This window comes from Ursus americanus, chromosome 35, assembly GCF_024610735.1.
Source record: "Ursus americanus isolate L20-20 chromosome 35, mUrsAme1.1.p, whole genome shotgun sequence".
NCBI classification, from domain to species: Eukaryota; Metazoa; Chordata; class Mammalia; order Carnivora; family Ursidae; genus Ursus; species Ursus americanus.
Window position 1 is genome coordinate 17,452,708 of NC_142161.1, and position 22,317 is coordinate 17,475,024.

The window sequence follows — 22,317 nt, forward strand, 5'->3', positions numbered from 1 at the left end:
AGATATCTCAGATGACAGGTAAGTGTGCTATATGTTGTGAGAGAGACACATGGGTTGCTTATGAATGGTCAAAGGTTAGAGATGGCAGCATTAGGGTCCAGAGAGGAGGTAGATTAAGGAAACTTCCTTCAGTTCTTCTCATCGGCTAAAGAGAGCTTGGGTGAATAACCTGAGGAAGGAGAAGAAAGGAAAGTTTTTATGCTTTCAGATTTAGAAACATTGAAAGGAGAGGGGCTCCCTGCAAGAAAAAGACCCAAGTGTCCCTGGATCATTAAAGGGAACCCAGAAGGCAGCACTGGTTCTAACCTCAAGTCCTACCCTCTCCAGCCCAAAAAGAACAAACGTTTAACACATTTAAACATTATTAAAGTATTAAAACTACCCATTCATAGAGAGGGTAGACTTCCCATTTTTAAATTGTGAAATTAAGGTGACAATTTTTACTTTTCCTTTTGGAAATCAAATAAAAGTAACAAGAAGAAAAGTGAAAACTCTCGGAAAATTGACGAAGTCATGAATTCCAGATCATACTATAGGAGGAAGGTCAAATAGGATTATGGGAAGATGCTGAGAGAGGATGACCACATTGTAGGTCTCAGAAAAATGTGGCAAAGCACAATTTCCCGCAGCAATCCAAGACAATAGTACAACAATAATATGTGTGTGCCCTGGCAGCAGGAGTCATTGAGCCGAGTTATTAAGAAACACCTAGCAGTGAGGTGAGACGTAGGACGTGAAGAATCGCACAGATAAACCATATTTGTAAGAAACTGTCCATGAGCCCAAATGAAAGGGGAATATCCCGCATTGTTAGCATCCCCAAGATCATCTTAGTTGCTGTGGGAAAAGATAAAAGCTCAAAAAACCCACCACACACCAAACATGATGTCACAGGTCCCTTCCCCACACACCTGTCAATAATGCTCCTGAAAATAACTGCTCCAGTAAAAAACCGTCTCATTCCAGAGTGGAACAGAACCTATACAAATATCCTTGGTGGGGGGGAGGGGGATGAGTGAAGAAACAAAAAATTATAAAAGAAGACCACTTGCTAGAATGTTATTGTCATACATTAGATGGGTAATCAAGTATCTGGTCAAGAAAACCTAAAAAAGCAACTGCATCTACAAATCAAGGACACAGTGCGGAATTTACCTGCATTGTGGAAAGACAAGACAACAAAGGAGATGGAAATAAACTTAGCTAAAGATGTGCTGGATGAAATAAAATTTCAAACACCTCTGAAAGACAAGAAGATCTGCACAGATGAAAAGCATGCCCTTGATTCAAATAGAAAGATTCAATATCTCAGTGGGTGAATCTATAAATTTCATACAATTTAAATCATAATTGCCAATAGAATCTGTGCAAGTAAAAGTTAAAATTAAAACAAAAACCGAAAAGTAGGAATAATCGGGACATTTCTGAAACAGAAAAATAAGAAGCCGAGGAGAGGGAGAACTAGCCTTTGAAAATGCTGAAACTTATTATAAAATAAAATATTAAGAGCTTGGCATGAATAGTCAAACGGATCAATGGGACAAAAGAAATTCCAAAAATAGGCCAAAATACAATTTAAAAATTACTATATGACAGAAGAGGTATTTCAAATTAGTGGAAAAAAGATAAATTAGTCAATAAGTAATGTTGGAATAATGGTTAGTCATGTTGAAAACAATTAATTTAGATCCCTACCTCATACCTTACATCAAAATAGATTCTTAATGGATCAAAGATTTAAAAGGAAATATACAAAAAATTTTAATTAAAATCAGGCTGGGAAAGACCTTTCTAATTATGATACAGAACACAGAAGCCATTAAAATGATAAATTAGACTCAACAAAGTAAGAAGTTTTTGCATTGAATAAAACACTATAAACAAAGTTGAAAGAAAAAAATAAATTTGAGAAAATACTTATAATTCATATCACAAACAGGAGCTAATTTTCTTAATCTACTATAAACATCCTACAAAATAACAATAAAATAGAAAAATGGGAAAGATCCATGTGTTGGGGATCCCCAAACCTATCCTCAACCTTGATGATTCACTACCAGCACTTACAGGACCTAGAAAAACTATTATACTCATGATTACTGTTTATTACAATGAAAGAAAATAGATTAAAATCAGCAAAATGAAAAGGCACATGGGCGAAGTCCAGGAGAAACCAGGTACAAGCTTCCAGGTGTTCTTTCCCAGTGGAGTCACATGGACACATGTAATTCTTTCAGCAATGATGTGTGACAACACATGCAAGGTGCTATCAGCCACAGAAGCTCATAGGAGACTTGGTGTCCAGGACTTTTGTGGGAGATCCGTATGTAGACATGCCACATCTCTGCCCTTGACCTCAGCTACTCCAACTCCAGCCTCCCCAGGGCAAAAGCAGATATTCCCCATAAATCACAGCGTTAACATAAACTATGTGATCAAATCCATGGCCCAAGGTAGCAGGCATCCATAAACACCCATATCAGGCAGAAAATTCCAAGAACTCAGAGCTCACTTCCAAGAGCCAAGTGAAGGGCCAGTCTTAACACCAGATCTTTCTTGGGAATGTGCAGGTTTTGAGCAATCCAGACCAATTGTGTTAACCCTTTCCTTGTTTGGGGGAACGAAAAGCGTGATGCGCATTTTGGAAACAACCTGGCAGTTCCATAAAATGTTAAACATACATTTGCCACACATCCCAGGAAATTTCACTTCTTCATATCTACTGGACAGAAATGAAAATGTAGGTCCACATTCATAGCAATACTATTCATAGTAGTCAAAAAGTAGAAACAAGCCAAATGGTCATAAATGAATTAATGGATAAACCATATGTAGTACATACATACAATGGACTACTTCTCAGCAATAAAGAGAAATAACGTAGTATTATAGGCTACAATGTGTATGAATCTTAAAACAACACTGGGCTAAGTGAAAGAAGCCTGTCACAAAAGACCATGTATGATATGACTGCATTTATAGAAAATGTCCAGAAAAGGGAGTCTATAGAGACAGAAAGTAGATTAGTGGCTTCCTGAGGCTGGGGTGGGAACAGGGAATAATTGCACATGGTCACAGGGATCTTTATGAGTGATGTAAATGTTCTACATATTGGACTGTGGCAATGGTCCCAGGACTCTAAACTTACGTACATCCTTAAATGCTCCCTTAAAAATAGATGAACTGGGGGCACCTGGGTGGCTCAGTTGGTTAAGCATCTGCCTTCAGCTCAGGTCATGATCCCAGGGTCCTGGGATGGAGCCCCACGTTGGGCTCCCTGCTCGGGGGGAGCCTGCTTTTCCCTCTCCCTCTGCCTGCTGCTTCCCCCTGCTTGTGTTCTCTCACTCGCTCGCTCTCTCAAATAAATAAAATCTTATAAAAAAATAGATGAATTATAGATGCGTAAATTGGGCCTCCATGAAGCTGTTAATTTATTTCAGAAGGGCTTCACAGCCCTGGGTTTGAAATGCTGTTACTTGCAGAAAAGAACAGAGTACCTCTGGAAGCACACACAAGAAACTGGCACCAGTGGCTGCCTCTGGAGGGGAACCAACACAGAGGGCCAAGATGGGAAGAGTTCAACCATAATGTAGAATGGCTTGTACTCCGTGGATTTCATACCATGTGTGTGTAATCATAATTCAAAAAACAACAACCTAAAATCTTTTGCATCTCTCGGTAACTAGGAGACACATGGCTGCCACTGATAGTAATGAGGTCATTAGTAGTAATGGAGTCATTGGAAAGAATAGTCTGGGAGGTAAATGCTGCCTTGTCTATTTCCAGAAATTATCATTTTTATATCGCGGAATGATACTTGAGCGGCACTATCCTAGAATCAAGGGACTTGAAGAGAAGAGGACGCGGAACCTGATATGAAGATAACCCCCATATTTCACTGTAGTAGAAGAGCTAAAAGACGAGGGTGGAGAGTCTGAGGTCTTCAATTTTTTTGACGCAAGAGTGATCATTCAGAAGGCTTTTAGAGAGCAATGTAGTGCCCACACTTTATATCTCAGTCATTTTGCCATTATCCTTTTTTTCTATTAGATACCATAATTGTAGCAATTCAAGAGCAAACCGATGGAAAACATATTCAACTCACCTTCTGCAGATTTTTATTTTTTCAAATTCTCGAATTCATTGCACTTCTTTTGGAATCTAAGTGGATTTATTTATTTTTTATATGGATGGCTTTCCATATTACTGAAATTGCTGAATAATGGTCAAGCTTCTGCTTCACTTAGAAAACCTGCACTAATTAGTTGTAACAGGTTAAATCCCATTATAATCAGTTCTTTAATAATGAATATCTCTGTAATCGCAAAGATTTTCAAGTTCTAATCCTTGGCTCAATTATACCTGATGTTGAACACAGTGATATTCCAAACAAATGGAAGTATCTGAGCATCCCTTCAAGCTTGCAGTAATGAAATTTCAAAATGCTTGACAAGAGAGAGCATACTATACATTACTAACACTTGGAAATCTGTAAGACCGTATCACTTAGAAATTAGTCTGTAGCGCTTAACGTGACTATTTTCTATTACCCACAATCGGCGAATCAAAGCAGGATGCTACAATCGCTTTTCTTTTGTGACTAATACCTGTTTAAACTCTTAATGTACCCTTATGACTAACTGTTCTCAATGGTCTGGAGATAAATACGATATCATAGTCTGAGAATATGTTAAATGATAGTTTCTAAATGAAATGCTTCATTTACCCTTGGAGACCCACTCAAAATTTTATTTCCCACATGATAATTCTCAGTTAAGACTGTGGATGAAAGAGTAAGGAAACAGATAATGTATGCACAGGTAACTAACGGGGAGCAAAACAAGCTAATAGCTAATAATAGCTAGGACGAGCCCCTAGTAACACTGCAATATATGGAGAGTTAGTTAAGAGGATGGCCTTCGGGTTAGATTACCCGAGTTCAAACTCCGGTTTGGCCACTAACTTGTTTATGTAATTAGATTGATCAAATTACTAAAATTGTTTAAAATCAATTTCCTATGTGTATAATGGGGATAAAACTGTGCCTACCACAAAGAGTTGTTAAGAGGATTATGTAAGACATCGGTCCTTCATTATTATTCAAGGTCAGTGTTTTGAGGGAAGCTTCACATTTTACAGCCAGAGGAGATATGTTTACCCACAAACTGGGGTGCTTTTAATTTAAACATCATCAAAAATTCAAATGCTATCCAGAGAGCCAAAGATGTGCTATAGAGAAACTCAAGAGTAATCTGCATAATGATTGAAGGACTCAGAATTACATGGTAAGGAAAAATGGCTTTGGAATTCTAACATTAGCACTGTGAACCTGGCAAGTTAATCACCCTTCTGAGTCTAACCTTCCCATGTATAAAAGGGATATGATAACAACGTCTTGTGAAAGTCTATGAATGTAAAGCCGATAGCACAGTGCTTGGCACAGGCTGGACGCTCAATGAACGACAACAACTTTTGCTGAGAGAATTATTATCATTATTACGTGTTTTGCAGTATGGAGACAAGAACGAAACCGTCACACACAGTAAATTGTGTATAAGCTGTGTGTAGGGAAAGCAGCCTACACGGGAAACACAGTAAGCTGAGAGGCAGACACGCAGCACTGCATGGGGGCCAAGTCACCATGATGACAGGGGGTGTCCAACTATTGAGCAGGTAACGTCTACCCACAATGAAGTCAAGGAGACACCTTCGGGCACGAGAAAAGAGCAAAGAGGAGAAAATAAATACATCGAGTTCCAGATGGTAGAGTGGGTGGAAAGGGAAGGAAAACAGAGGAGTTGGAGAAAAACAACAGCTGGAGCAAAAACAAACACAAAAACCATGGCAGGGCGACACTAGGTGAGCTTGGTCAGAAGAGAATCTTCTGTCTGGGATGGAATAGCTCAGATTAGGAGCAAAGACACAGGGAAAGTATCTACAGATATGCGAGTGGTCAGGAGACGGCAGAGGGCAGCCCTTGAAGCCGGAGACCACCTGCCGCACCTAAGAGGGCCCAGGCATTCGTTAGGGCCTGAGACTAGACAAAGAGCTGAGCCGCAGGGAAGGAAACGGAGTTCCAAAGAAGCCACGAAGCACTAATGAGATATACACCTGGAGAAAGACAATCGACAGGAAGAAATCATGCAAATAAGAACACAAAAAGCTGGAAATATGGCCTAAGGGACTCTCAGAGAAGAGAAATCCGAGGTATTCTTAGTGCAAACAAAGGCTGATGGGGAAGAAGAGGCAAGTATTCTTTACAGAAGAATTCTAAATAATACCTGTAGATACTACACCCTCTCAAAGGACCGTTTTAATTCCTAGCCCTCCTTCCCTGAGGGTGGGCTATGCTTAGTGATTTGCTTGCACAGAATAAAGTAGGAGAAACCTGGCAAACGCCACCTTAGCCAACTGACAAAGATTAATATCATTAGGGTGCCCTCAGGCAGATGTCATGTCCCCTCTGATGTGATGTGACGAGAAGGGCACTTCAGAGCCACGGCATTCTTTCCCAAAACCCATAACTCCATTCTAATCATGAGAAAAACATTAGACAAATCGAAAATGGGGGACAGGCTGCAGGATACCTGACTGGTACTTCTCAAGACTGTCAAGGTCAGGAAAAACAAGGAAAGGTCAAGAAACCGTCACAGAGCAGAGGAGACTCAGAGACAGGACAACGAAAGCAATGTGGTACACTAGCCGGGATCCCAAACCAAAAAGAAGACATTAATGGAAAAACGGATGAAACCCAACCAAAGTCTAGAGTTAGTAATCTGCCAATAGGTTTTTTCATTTTGACAAGTGTACCATGGTAATGTAAGATGCTGACAATGAGGAAAATAGGGTAAAGGTATTATATATAAGAACTCACTAGGGGTGCCTGGGGTGGTGCAGTCCATTAAGTGCCGACTCTTGGTTTTCGGCTCATTTCCTGATCTCAGGATGGTGAGATCAAGCCCTGTGTTGGGTTCCATGCTCAGCGCAGAGTCTGCTTGGGTTTCTCTCTCCCTCCCCCGCTGTCCCCTCTTTCTCTAAAATAAATCAATAGGTTTTAAAAAAAAAGAACTCGCTGTACTATCTGTGCAACTTCTCTGTAAATCTAAAGTTGTTCTAAATTAAAATGTAGCTTAATTTTAAAGGGATGATAGCATGTCAAAAGGACACAGGAGTCAACTGAAATAGTTTCAAATGGTCAATGATGATAGAATTGGATTATAACCCAGAAAATAAGTATCCACGATGACATACCGACATAAATAAATGACTGAATCAATAAATGAATGGGGGAGAAGAGATAACTATTCCTTACATAAGAATTCCAATAAATACAGAAGAAATGAGGAAAGTAGAAAACACCATTAGAACACCACAGTAATAACCGCTAGAAGCATGATCACCCAAGAAATGCTAAAGTGAGTGAAAGTTTATGGAGTAACAGGATATTTGCAGAGCCCTGAAACACCTTCTTCCAAATACTTGTTAATTACAAAGGGGGGGAAAAGTAACTTTGCAGTGAAGAAAGCTGGCAGAAACCATCTTGATAACTAAGTGATCAAGATTAACATCACCAGTAATAAGAGCAAACATCTGACAAACCCAAAATGAGGGTCATTCTAACAAAACTCCTGAACAGTCCTTTTCAAAAGCATCAAGGTCATGAAAGCCAAGGAAAGACAGAGAAATCATCACAGATCGGCGGCAACTAAGAAGACACAGTAACTAATGCAGTGTGGAATACTGGAGAGGACACCGGGACAGAATAAGGACATTAGTGATACTAAGTCTGTTGTTTAGTTAATAGTATTGTTCCAGTATTAGTATCTTAGTTTTGATAAGTGCATCACAGTTATGGTAAGATGTTAATCTTAAGGGATGCTGGGTAAGGATAAATGGGAACTCCTTGTACTAGCTTTGCAATTGTTCTCTAAATCTGCAGTCATTTTAAAACTTAAAAATATATGTGAGTGGGGCGCCTGGGTGGCACAGCGGTTAAGCGTCTGCCTTCAGCTCAGGGCGTGATCCCGGCGTTCTGGGATCGAGCCCCACATCAGGCTCCTCTGCTATGAGCCTGCTTCTTCCTCTCCCACTCCCCCTGCTTGTGTTCCCTCTCTCGCTGGCTGTCTCTATCTCTGTCAAATAAATAAATAAAATCTTTAAAAAATATATATATATGTGAGTAACTCACACACACACACACACACACACACACACACACACACACACAACCAACATAAAGAATTCTCTCTTGGGATTTGGTGCCCAATACCACGTGTCCCTCTTCTAGTCCAGAACGCTGGCTGATAACGCATGCTCACAAACGAGAGAGGTAACTGGTTAATTCAGAAGCTTCAATTGACACAACCTTATTAGTGTAGCTGGAGAACACAGCAGAGTCTCCCACAACCCTGACTGGTCCTGGGCCTCAGGTCCCATATCACCCACACTTCAATACCAGGCCCGTCAGAGAAGCTAGAGAATCCACCACACAGGGGAGCATGTCTCTCGTGTGCACCACACAGAGAAAGGTGAAGAAGCGGCAGCAGCTCGCCATGTGAAAGCCAACAAGTCCAAAGGGGTGAGAGGGTCATGCTGAGGCCTGTTTGCAGAACAGCCACAGCCCTGGCTCCCAGGGTTCAGTAGATCTCAAGCTCCTGCCCCGTGCAGTTCCCAGTCTCTTCAGGCAGAAGGACTGCTCCTTTTCCCACAGTGAGCCTGAATTCACTGCAATTTTTCTCCAATTTAACAAGAAGTTCAGTTAGAAAGTTTTCTTCTATATGTCCTTCTCCTGGTGAGTAGATTGAAAATCCTCTCATTAAAGCCTAAGAATGAGGAGAATGAGAATTTCTCCCCCCCAAAAAAAGAGTTTTTCACAGAGGACGAGCCATAAAAAGGTTTATTTTTCTTCACTCTCCATGATGAATATGGTTAAAAGATATGTGATCTTGTTCATGAAATATAGGGTTGAAGATACAAAGTATGTTGGTTCAAACTTGTGAAAGTTTATGCTTCCCCAAAGAAATCTAAAAAGGAATATTTGTTCAATAATTTGGCACCATCTCTGAATTTATTAAGACGGGCAATGTCAAATGGAGAATTTAAGTGTATTTATAAAAATGTGGAATAGGTTGAGAAGTAATAAAAAATTGAACCATAAACTCAAATACTTAGAACTGTCCATAATAACAGAATATTTAATGCAAAGGCAAAGAGTGTGGAATATCCTCTTAGAAATGAGTAAGGTTTTTTTATTGCCAACCTCAAATTATTTTTTATTTTTTTTAATGTTTCACGTTTTTACTTAAATTCTTATTAGTTAACATATAGTGCAATATTAGTTTCAGGAATAGAATTCAGTGATTCATCACTTATATATAACATCCAGTGCTCATCATAACAAGTGCCCTCCTTAATACCTATCACCAGTTTAGCCCAACCCGACCCACATCCCTCCAGCAACCCTCAGTTTGTTCTCCATAACAAGAGTCTCTTTTATGGTTTGCCTCCCTCTCTTTTTTTTCTTTCCCCTATGTTCATCTGTCTTGTTTCCTAAATTCCACATATGAGTGAAATCATGATATTTGTCTTTCTCTGACTGGCTTACTTCACTTAGCATAATACATTCTAGCTCCATCCATGTGGTTGCAAATGGCAAGATTTCCTTCTTTTTGATGACTGAGTAATATTCCATGGTCTACCGCCTCTTCTTTATCCATTCACCAGTTGATGGTCATTTGGGCTCTTTTCATCATTTGGCCATTGTTGGTAATACTGCTATAAACACTGGGGTGCATATGCCCCTTCAAATCAGTATTTTTGTAACCTTTGGGTAAATACCTACTATTGCAATTGCTGGGTCATAGGGTATTTCTTTCTATTTTTAGCTTTTTGAGGAACCTCCATACTGTTTTTGAGAGTGGCTGCACCAGTTTGCATTCCCATCAACAGTGTGAGAGGGTTCCCCTTTCCCTGCATCCTCGCCAACATCAGTTTTTTCCATGTTGTTGATTTTAGCTATCCTGACAGTTGTGAAGTGGTATCTCATTGTAGTTTTGATTCGTAGTTCCCTGGTGATCAGTGATGTTGAACACCTTTTCATGTGTCTATTGGCCGTCTGTATGTCTTATTTGGAAAAATGTTTATTCATGTCTTTTGCTCATTTCTTAACTAGATTATTTGTCTTTTGGGTTGAGTTTGATAAGTTCTTTATAGATTTTGGATACTAACCTTTTATCAGGTAGGTCATTTGCAAATATCTTCTCCCATCCTGAAGGTTGCCTTTCAGCTTTGCTGATTGTTTCCTTCAGTGTGCAGAAGCTTTTTATCCTGATGAAGTCCCAATAGTTTATTTTTACTTTTGTTTCCCTTGCCTCGGGAGACATGTCTAGCAAGAAGTTGCTGTGGCTGAGGTCAAAGACGTTGCTGCCTGTGTTCTCCTCTAGGATTTGGATGTCTTCCCATTTCACAGTTAGGTCTTTCATCCATTTTGAATTTATTTTTGTGTATGGTGTAAGAAAGTGGTCCAGTTTCATTCTTCTGCATGTGACTGTCCAGTTCTCCCAACACCATTTGTTGAAGAGAATGTCTTTTTTCCATTGGATATTCTTTCCTGCTTTGCTGAAGATTAGTTGACTATATAGTTGTGGGTCCACTTCTGAGTTTTCTATTCTGTTCCACTGATCTATGTGTCTGTGTTTGTGTCAGTATCATACTGTCTTGATGTCTACAGCTTTGTAATAGAGCTTGAAGTACAGAATTGTGATGCCTCCAGCTTTTTCTTTTTTTTTTTTAATTTTTTAAAAAAGATTTTATTTACTTATTTGACAGGGAGAGAGACAGCCAGTGAGAGAGGGAACACAAGCAGGGGGCGTGGGAGAGGAAGAAGCAGGCTCCCAGCAGAGCAGGGAACCTGATGCGGGGCTTGATCCCAGGACCCTGGGATCACGCCCTGGGCCGAAGGCAGACGCTTAACAACTGAGCCACCCAGGTGCCCCTAGCTTTGCTTTTCTTTATCAAGATTGCTTTGACTATTCTGGGTCTTTTGCGGTTCCATATGAATTTTAGGATGGTTTGTTGTAGCTGTGTGAAAAATGCTGGTGGTATTTTGATAAGGATTGCATTAAATGTATAGATTGAGAAATGAGTAACCCTTAAAATATGAGAGGTAATTAGAGGTAAGTGAGCCCCATTCCATTTCTGGAATGCCAGAGACCTGTGGGCAACTGAAAAAGGTATAAAGTTATAAGAAATGAAACAGATGTCTCTACTTGCAGATATAATTGATGGAGACATTTAGGGAAAAAGTTAAAAAGTTAAAAAGCAAAAAGTAAAGATGACTCAGTAAATGGGTGGCACCAATAAGATAGGATCAGAATTATTAAAAAAAAGAAAGAAAGAAAAGAAAAAAGAAAAAAGTCAAAGGGACAGATGTGTCATAGTCTTGCTCAAGAAGATGAAATGGAGGCGGATGTTGTGGAAGCAACACTGACTTTAATGAGCAACCGTGGGAAAATGAAAGTACTTTTTACTGAGCTACTTTAAGAAAAAGAAGTGCTTAGAAAGGAATGTCATTGATGTAATTCTGAAGAGGAAACATCATGTGATTGGACTAAGGACATCATAGCTCATTTGTTGATCTGAAGAAGGAATGTGTGGGTGAACCTCAGAACCACATTCAGCAAAGCTTCCTGGGAGCAGGTCACTTGGTGGTCGTTAGTCACCTTGGAAGAAAGGCAGAAGTGACCCATCTCATGAAACAAGGCTTGCCAGCCGTGATGTGCTGAAAAGGAGCAAGGGGGATAGCAGGAAGTGGAGGACGGTATCAGCGCCAACACTAACCCCCGTTGCAGGAGTCCTGCTATACAGGCTGAGTAATAAGGGCTGGGACACACGGCACTGCAAAGAAGCACAGGCAGGCAGGAGTTAGCTACGAGCTGGCGGAGGTGGAGGGAAGGTTCTTATAATTAGATCAAGAATAAAAGCTTTCAATGCACAATGATTCCACAAAAATACAGAAAGATATCCCGATGAGCTCTGAGGACATCCTATACCAAAGTAAGTAGCCGAAAGAGAAAGAAACTAAAGTAAATGGGGTTATTTCATACAGGTGGCTATCCATCAGAGAAAATCCATCCCCAATTTAATAAGTTCAGTGTGGAAATGAAAGCAGGGGTAATAATAAGGAAGCAGAGATAGCTCTATAGGAAGGACATTCTGGTGAAAATGACGCATGAGGCAAGGTGAATTTTTCTAAAATCATCTGTTCTTACCATCCTGCAAACTGAGCCTTCGGATTCACATTCTTTGCAAAGTCTGATTCACATTCTTTGCCCTTTACACCTTTTCTCTCACTCTTCTTTTGTATGGTTACAACAGAATTTATTACTAATTAATAATAATTACTTCCGTCATGGTAAGTTGTCTTTTTAATTGGTTAATGTGACTATAAAGTGCCTCATCAATTGTTACTATAGTGCACTTGGAGTTTCCAGTTAGCAAGGACAACCAAACTATGTGTGTATATACTCGGAGTGACCAGGACTTTGCAGAATTCTCATTGGCTCAATCTCTCCTGACCTAGTTATCCCAGATGTGATTCCATGACTGTCAGGCTCAAGAATGTAGGTCACAGTGGATGATTTGCCTGGAGTAATAATAACAGCTACTGGCTTCCAAGCACTTACTATGTGTCAGGCACCGTGCTAAATGCCAGATGTACCATCAGATTATCTCTTCACTGCAGTTCTGTGGCTGTAGTATAGTATTATCCTACCCATTTTGCAATTAAAAGGGAAAAAAACCTAAGGATCAAAAAATATAATCTGATTTTAATGTTTGGCTGCATTAGGCTGCTCAGGATGCCATAACAAGATATCACAGGTTGGGGGCCTTAAACAATGGAAGTTTACTTCCTCACAGTTCTGGAGGCTAGAAGACAAAGATTAAGGGGCCAGCTGGATTGGTTCCTGATGAGGGCTCTTTTCCTGGCTTGTGGACAGCTGCCTTCTTGCTGTGTCCTCACATGGCCTTTCCTCTGTGTGCAGAGAGAGAGAGCATTCTGGTATCTCTTCCTCTTCTTGTAAGGACATAGGTCCTATTGGATTAGGGCCCACCCTTATGACCTCATTTGAATTTAATTACCTTTTTTAAAGACCCTATCTCTACATGCAAACACGCTTAGGTTAGGGCTTCACTATATGAATGGGGGGGGGGCACAATTCAGTCCATAACAGTCACAAGACTCATAAAGGAAGCAATAAGGACTCCAGTCCAATTTCAGATTCTGTCCTATTATGCTCTCCTACTTCCATATGCTATACCAACTTTCCTATGTTATACATACCTGTTTTTATTAATTCTAAGTAAAATATTTGGCTATCCATGTTACCATCAATCGCAGTTGAAAAATCTAAAATCTGTCTCTCATGAAAAAATACGGCTAAATATATGTGAAAATTCAAATTCTATAGCTTGTGGAAACTAAACATGTGTGAATGGAGGGTGGTGTGATTATCTTTTGCCACAGTGGAGGATTCTGCATTATAAAGTTCGGCCAGATGGCATTCACTGAGGCCTAATATACGGTGCATGGCCTAGGAAAGTCGTCGATACTTCCCTGAACTGACTCAAAATGAATTTGGATCTATATAGGAGCCCAGGCCAGTGGAGGATGAGAAAATTTATTTAGTAAGTATATGTTACTTATTCAGTAAGTACGCATTCAAGTTATATTATATGCTAGCCACTGTGCTATTAGGTAGGTCATTCACGATAGAAAAGCAAGTGAGAACAATGCTCATTCTTTGTGTAGGAAAACATAATAGGTGCTGAATATGTGTGCAGGGTGCGATGAGGACACAGAAAGGAAGTGGCTCCAGGTACAACACAGATGGAGAGCTACAGAGGATTAAGGGCATGCCGGGCAATTCAGATAAAAGGCAAGGAAATAAAAAGTTAACCCAGAAGAAGGAGAAAGGAAGGGAGATTCCACTGTACTGATTATTTAAAACTAGAAGATGGAATGATCAGCTGTCATCAGTATCCTCTGCCGGGGAAGAAGGTGAAATGATGATAACGGGAAGTTAAATCTTCCAAGATTGTGTAAAATGCATCAAGCCGGTGGTATTTGCCACCACTACACATCTTAATATTTTCTTATATATCTCAATTATAAATATATGGATCAGTGCGAAGTACTCCTATGCACACAAGAAGTCAAAACAATAAAGGAAAACTTATCAGTAGAATGTGCTTAAGAAGATGGCAACGTGCATGACAGCAACTCAAGAAATGCATGGAAGCAGGGTATAGAAGAAAGGTTTTTCTTTTTTTCTTTTTTTTTTTTTAATTTTTAAGAGGCCATTGGAAATAGAATTATCAGGGCAAAGCAGAGTCACTGTAGATGTGCATAAAAAAAGGCCAGCTAAACTGAGTCTGAGCTTTTGGTTCAGGAATGAAGGCACCTGTACCAGAGAGCCACGGAGAGAAGAGATGACCAGGGAACGATGGGTCTATGAGCTGCTGGCGGGAAGGCAAAGGTGCATAGAACATATGCCCTGGCATTGCAGGGAGAGGCGTCGTGGAAAGAGATATGGTGGATCACATTTGGCTCCGTCATTCTGTGAGCTAATTACAGAAAGAGAGCTTCAATGTCACTGCCTAAGTACATTGTACACACTCTTCTTGTGTTTGATGTTCAGTCAGAGAAAACAGGCCTCACACTGTTCAGGGTGTTTGCCCAATTTCCCATAACTTTAAAAATCTAGAGAGGGAGATAAACCATCCATGCCCATATGTAAGATGAAAATCTCTCTCCCTCCCCCATACACACACACGCAATATATATAAACACATGTCTTTATGATATAAAGTGCCAAGTATACAGTTATTAAGTGGAAGGTGAAATTGCAGGGAATTCCTGAAGGAGGTCAGTACCCTTGGAAAGAATCAAATATGTAAGAGATAAGGAATTCCTGAAGCTTTTGAATTTCTATATTTCGTTTGAATTAAATTTGGGGCAGGTTATGTAGTGGTGGAAGCCAGGTTTGTTATAAAGGTACTGAAGTGGTTAAACTACTATCCAATTAATTTGGGTCCTATTTAATTGCCACAGTGCTTGGAAAACTTAAATAAACCAAGATGCCTTGGTGATAATTTATTGTCAGAGATACATAGCACTTGATGAATTTAAGGTAAATGGTCAATGTTAAGAATTGTCCCTATCTTTCTTCACACATTTTCTAAAGATTTTCCCATCATTCCTTAGCAAAAAATTAACTGGGCTTAGCACGGGACTGGCTATCCTATAATCTTGTCAATTGAGCAACAGGTATATAAAAGAGAATGTCTTTAGAACTTGTTTCTACCTTGGAGTGGATTAGTTGCCATAGTGCATCTGTTTCTAGTCTCTTACCTAATTTTAAGTAGATATACACAAATGTGTAAGGCCTTTTAGAAGCAGAATTTAACTATTGCTTCGAGATTAAAAGTGTGGCATCTTTCCAGATAATTCTCTCATTTTTGACATTTAAGGTGCGTTTCTTTCTACTGCCCGAAGTGTTTCCCTTATGGTTTTGCATTTTTACACTTTGTAGCCAGAGGTTCCTTTTGGGGCATCTGGGTGGCTCAGTTGGTTGGGCGTCTGCCTTACACTCAGGTCATGATCCCAGGGTCCTGGGATTGAGCCCAGCATCAGGCCCCCTGTTCAGTGGGGAGCTTGCTTCTCCTTCTCCCTCTGCCTGCTGCTCCCCCTGCTTGTGCTCTCTCTCTGTCAAGTAAGTAAATAAGATCTTAAAAAAAAATTCTTTTTCTTTTCTTGTTCTCCTTTTCCTCTTAGTCATCCCCCGCCTTCTTGACCCATACCATAGCACTGAGGATGAGTAAACAGTATAGTCTGTTGGCTAAAAGACCAGGTCTAACTCACAAAGGAGCTCCCTGGTAGGAGTCTGGTGTGAATTCTCAGTAGCTGTTTGCTAGGTGCTCTCCATTCAGTGGCTCTAGAAAGATCTATCCAGCATCATTCCCATAGCTCCTTTATATCCCATACTGTAGCCCTAATGAGTGAATTCGCACTTTCTTAGATTCCATCCTCCCCACACTCCTCCCTCTGCACAAGCTGCTCCTCTGCTTCACCCCTTTTCCCCACTTCTACGTGGATCTCAAGACCAAGCCAAGCAGTCTTCTCTCTTTGCCCCATCTCTACTCTCAGCCTTGACTGGGCACCACCTTCTCTGTGCTCCCCTCGATCCCTGTGCATCTTTCAGTCACGGCACTGACCATGACACTGCTTTTTCATTAACCAATTTGAGAGTCCATCTCCTACTGCATCAACATGGCACCTGGCCCAGAGTGAATGTTTAATAAATTCTGTCGGATGAATGAGGACAGAGAGGGCATACAGATAACATTTACAGAAGACACAAGGTTGGGCTTGAGAGCAGTCATGCTGGATAATAAAAGCAGTTTCCAAAAGCACATCAAAGTACATCTGACAGGAAGGAATTTTATAAGGGAAAAATGTCAAGTTTTGCACTTAGCTTCTAAACAATCAACTGCAGATATGTAGGGTTGTGGAATATTAGTTTAGGTAAATATGACTTCAGGATTTATTTGACTCTAGCTCAAGCTCATAGAATCTGAAAATGTGAAAGCCCACTACAGTTCACCTTGTTCAATCCTCCCCATGATTCATCAGTCCCCTCCACCATGGGCCTGGTAAGGGACACTCTGTCATCTGTGTGAGCACTGCCATGACTTGGTCAGCCAGGTGCTAGTTGACAAGACAATTTTAAAAAGAAACTGAAATAATCTTCAGCTTCATCAGAGAAGATAGAGCACTTAGACACAGGGATAATAGCTGATTGTTCTCCTGACATTTATACATGGCGTTTTTGACAATCATTTATTTTCTTATCTCTTCTCTACCGTACTGTGAGTTCTTTGAGGACAGAATCCCTGCCCTATTAACCTTGTACCCCATTATCCAGCACAATGTACTCAATGAACAAACCCTGAATGAAAGAATAAAGGACAACCCCACATCTGTGGCATGCACAGGTTATCATGCTAGATTGAGAGGGCAGGTTCTGATTTCTGGCTTGAGTTAGAATACCAGCCCCACCACCTACCAGCTGTGTGACCTTCGGCATATCTTCCAACCTCTCTAAGCTTTGGTTTCTTTGTCTGAGATAGAATACATGTTTTGAGGATTAAATGATAAAATAATTGTGAGTACCCAGCACTGTCATCCTTCTGGAAATCATAGGAACAGAAATACCAACTGGGCTGGGGCCTGAGAATCTAGACATTTCTAACAATGTCTAGATGATACTGCTGCTTCTGGTCAGCACATTACTCTCTCAGTAGCAGGGCTCTAGACTGAAATGTTACTCCATGCTGCCTCCCACAACTCTCTCTCTCCGTTCTACCCCTTCTACTTTAAGAGGTCCCATGTACATATCTTGAAGGGACAGACCCTCACAGGAGATTGGACCAGGAGTGGAAGCATAACCAAACAACCAAATCTATATGTTAGGTCAAATACTGAGGCTGAGGAATGCACTTTAAGCCTGCCCCTGCTGCCCTTGACCCAGACAAAAGCTTCCCCGGGCCCCTGAAATCACAGCAAATAAACAGCCAGTCTGAAGACCTTCTGTGGGAAGGAAAATTCTCGGAGCTTTCCTTGGTTGGGCTGGTGTGGGTGTATTCTAGGGTTTGAAGAATAAGGATGTAGCCCTTTCAAAGCATAGAATAAAACTTTCTTTGAAAAAAAAAAAAAGAAGAGAAAGAAAGAATGAAAAAAGGAAAGAAAAAGAAAGACTAATAAAAGAGAGTGGTGAAGAAATATAAATTCATATCATAGAGTTCATAGGCAAGGATACTGGAAATACTTGCTCTAAAGAAGGGAGGATTTAGAAAGAAACATGAGAATTGAAGAGCCATGAATGCAAATAATAATAACCTATTTGCTTAGCATTTATATTTCAGGAAAAGCTTCCATATGCTATTTTATTTGATTTTCACAGTAGCTGTATAACTTAGGAAGGGAGAGTAGGCGTGCATCATTACTCAGTCTATAGATGAAGAAATGGAGGCACAGAGTTGCTACTTGCCTGATGTCCCACGGCCGACCTGGTGTAACTGAAGCTGACCCCACGTGTGCCACCTTCTGGTCCAGTTCTCTTTCCACCAGAGCACAAAGCTTCTAGAGCGGCATGGAAGGGGAATCTTATTTGTGTGACCCTGGAAGTCAAAGTTAAGATCAATGGGTGAAAAATCATGAAGTAGTAGATAATGTCTCAATAGAGAGAGGTTTTTTTTGGAGTACTTAAAATTACCCCAAATCACAACTGAATGAAGAGCCTTGTGGAGAAGTAAGTTCCCTGTCATGATTCATATTTAAGCAGAGAACGAATGCCCACCCATTGGAGAAATTGAGGGGGAATAACAGGCATGATAATATTTAAGCTTCCTTTAAACACTGGCTCTGATTCTAAGTCACTTATTGATAAAATGTTGAATTCTACATATTTAAAGTTTTCCTACCTACTCTTCACAAGATTATTGAAACAACAACTTCAGCAAAGCTTTTGAGGTCTTAAAAAGGAAAATGTCATGTTAATTGAAAGCAGTTTTACCATTATCAGTGAAAAAAAATTTTCTATATCAATATATCTAAGGGTGATTCTTTGCTAATGATTCAGGAAAATTTCTCAACTCTCACATTATCCATATTCTGATATATTTCCTCTCTAAATAAGACTAGTTAGTAAATACTATCCATGTCACAAGTACCATTACAGGCCAAATTTCTGAAATCATGGATAATACTTTAAATATGTGTTACCCTATCCCAATTGAGATCAACTCAATTACATGTTTATAGGCAATATACAAATTAGGCATAATTAAAGATGATGCATTCCCATGTTTTAATTATTGCTCTCTCATGCAGTAGTTTGACTAAATGTGAAAATTATTTCAGGCCACAATATTCTAAGAGACACACAGCAATAAAACAAGTTCTGCAGTTTTAATTTGCTTTACTACTCGGCTATGTGAGTATCATTCATTTCTTTCTGGATTATTATACAAATGATTAATTATATTTTTCCCATATCTATTTCATGCAAAGTTATCAGAAGGAAAATTCATAAGGTACACAGACAGATAGATTTCAATTCCTCATAGTGCGAAATGTTAACTCTCAGTGAAAGAAGTTTACCATTTTTCTTTCTAAGGAATTCTAAAAATCATCCAATGATCTTCCTTCAGTTAAGTTTAAAATAAGAAAAAGACACTAAGCAAGAAAATATTACATTAACTTAACTAAAATATAATAGCATAAATATAAAATGGAGTAATAGATTTTCTAATATTTTATATATGTATTTGAACATAAATATTGCTGAGCTAATAAGAGATTATCTAAATTACTTTTTAACTTATTCCAAAAAAATACTCAAAAATCAATGTAAGTCCCACATCACTTAATTTTTAAAAAAGATATCTGACTATATATTTAGGAATATGGAAAATCCTTGTTACTGGTGGAAATTGATCATTAAATATTTAAATGTTTAAATAGTGAAAGCTAAGTCATTTGTATTTAAGATAAGTTAAATGCTCTTCAACTTTTATTTAACCTTTAATAAGTGGATGTTCTCATAAAAGGGAATAGATTTCATTTTAAATCACATTTCATTTAATTATGTGCAGAATATAGAATGAAAAGCTGAAGTGATAAAACATTCTGACAAATGAAACAAAAAAAGGTAGCAGTATTCTATGTCAGTTTTTACTGATTATCTGGAAAAACTCAATCATAGCTTTTGTGCTTTCATAATGAAATACTATTTAAAAGGCTATTTAAAAGGCAATTATTATATTTATGAATTTCCATAATGCTTTGAAAGCACAAAAGCAAATAAGAAAGATCTTTCTCCTGAATTACATTAGCTCATATATAATAAGATCAGGAGCTGATTTTTCTGGTATTGTATTGATTGCTCAAGTTAATGTATTCTATAACTGCCTTTTGGAAAGTTTAAGATGTTTAAGCTCACTGTTGGATGATCTGGAGCGTAATTTAGAGAACAAGTAATTTAACACCTTTAAAAATAATAATAAAAGTTTCACAATCCAATGAAATAGGGGATTTGTTGTAGCTACAGGAAATTTCAGGAGGCTGGGGTAGGGACATAGTTAACTATCAAGAGCATCATGGAGGGGCGCCTGGGTGGCTCAGTCGTTAAGCGTCTGCCTTCAGCTCGGGTCATGATCCCAGGGTCCTGGGATCGAGCCCCACATTGGGCTCCCTGCTCGGCGGGAAGCCTGCTTCTCCCTCTCCCACTCTCCCCGCTTGTGTTCCCTCTCTGTCTCACTCTCTGTCAAATAAATAAAATCTTAAAAAAAAAAAAAAAGAGCATCATAGAGGTTAATAGGAGAAATCTCTGACCTGACGGTGGGTTGAAACGGACACATATGGGGAAATTGTTTTGTTTTTTTTGATGTGTCTTTTTTATTTTATTAAGTTCAATTAGCCAACATGTTTTTGATGTAGTGTTCAATGATTCGTTAGTTGAGTAACACCCAGTCTTCAAGCTGGTACAACCACTCTGGAAAACAGTATGGAGTTTCCTCAAAAAGTTAAAAATAGAGCTACCCTATCAGCCAGTAATTGCACTACTGGATATTTACCCCAAAGATACAGATGTAGTGAAAAGAAGGGGCACATGCACCCCAATGTTCATAGCAGCAATGTCCACAATAGCCAAACTGTGGAAGGAGTTGAGATGCCCTTCAACAGATGAATGGATAAAGAAGATGTGGTCCATATTATTACTCAGCCACCAGAAAGGATGAATACCCACCATTTGCCTCAACATGGATGGTACTGGAGGGGATTATGCTAAGTGAAATAAGTCAAGCAGAGAAAGACAACTATCGTATGGTTTCATTCATATGTGGAACATCAGGAATAGTGCGGAGGACCATAGGGAAGGGAGGGAAAACTCAATGGGAAGAAATCAGAGAGGGAGACAAACCATGAGAGACTCTGGACTCTGGGAAACAACCTGAGGGCTGCAGAAGGGAGGGGAGTGGGGGGATGGGATAATGGGAAAATAGTTTTGATTCTTAAAAATCAGCTGAAATATAGCCCTGAAAATCAGAATCCATGCTCCATTTAACCAGGCAGTATAGGGAGGCCTTATATCTCAGTTCTAGACATTGTTAGAACACTTTGCTCAGGGCTTGTTATTGTAACAGCTGTGGGATATCTAGCGCTATTTACAGCATATTTCACTAACATGAAGTTTCAATGACTATGTTTCCATAGGAAAAAGGGTCCAAAAGTTCCTCATCACTGAGAGTATCTTTTTTCACTAACGTCATTTCTAATGATTTGAACCAAAAATATACTGAGTTAATATTTAGGACTTTACTAGAATATCCATTTTAGAAATTTCCCAAATGATCATTTAGTTAGAGCAGTGCATTTTATTCCTGATAGGTTTATGTATTAGAATTTCTAAGCACTTTCATAGGCATTATATAATGTGATCCTTTCCAAGGAAAACATTAATTTATAGCTACTTGTTACCAAAGGGGAGCAAAATATGTCACTTTGGCATATTATTTTGGATTAAAGTTACTTAAGAACTAGGAGGTGCAGGAAGGACGCGCTGACCCTCCTTTGCTTCCCGTGTGAAGGTATCTCCCCTATACCCTGATGGTAGAAGTCATCCTTATTGCCAGAGATAGGGAATGTGGGACTAAGAAGGCTGTACAACTAAAGCTTGTTACTTCCTCGCTGATTTTCTACACCAAGCCCAAACTTCTCTGTCTTGTCAGTTCTTCACAAATGTATTGTTTCTTTGTCTAAAAGGTATAAAAGTTTCCTGTGTTGGTCACTTCTTTGAGGTTCATATCTTTAGGGCTATTGTATGTATGAAATTAAAGTTTTCTCCTGTTCATTTGTCTTATGTCAATTTTTTTAAAAAAGATTTTTTTTTTATTTATTAGACAGAGAGAGACAGCCAGCGAGAGAGGGAACACAGGCAGGGGGAGTGGGAGAGGAAGAAGCAGGCTCCCAGTGGAGGAGCCTGATGTGGGGCTCGATCCCAGCACGCCAGGATCACGCCCTGAGCTGAAGGCAGACGCTTAACAACTGCGCCACCCAGGCACCCCTTGTCTTATGTCAATTTAATTATTAGACAAAGTACATGGAAGGGAAGCGGGGAAAGCTTCTGTTCTCTACAGTACTCACACTCTCTGTTCTGAGATAAAGATGAGGTTACCATTGTGTGCTGGACAAGA

At 39.5% G+C, this 22,317-nt stretch overlaps 1 long non-coding RNA gene across 9 annotated transcripts in view; it reads right to left on the minus strand.

The window, feature by feature from the left end:
* LOC123793773 (uncharacterized) overlaps positions 1–22,317 on the minus strand; it is a 601,572-nt gene that overhangs the window by 107,714 nt on the left and 471,541 nt on the right. For all 9 annotated transcript variants that reach the window (XR_015723052.1, XR_015723055.1, XR_015723048.1 and 6 more), the window contains one exon: positions 18,111–18,240. This is a non-coding gene — a long non-coding RNA (uncharacterized LOC123793773). The remainder of the gene's footprint in view (positions 1–18,110; positions 18,241–22,317) is intronic.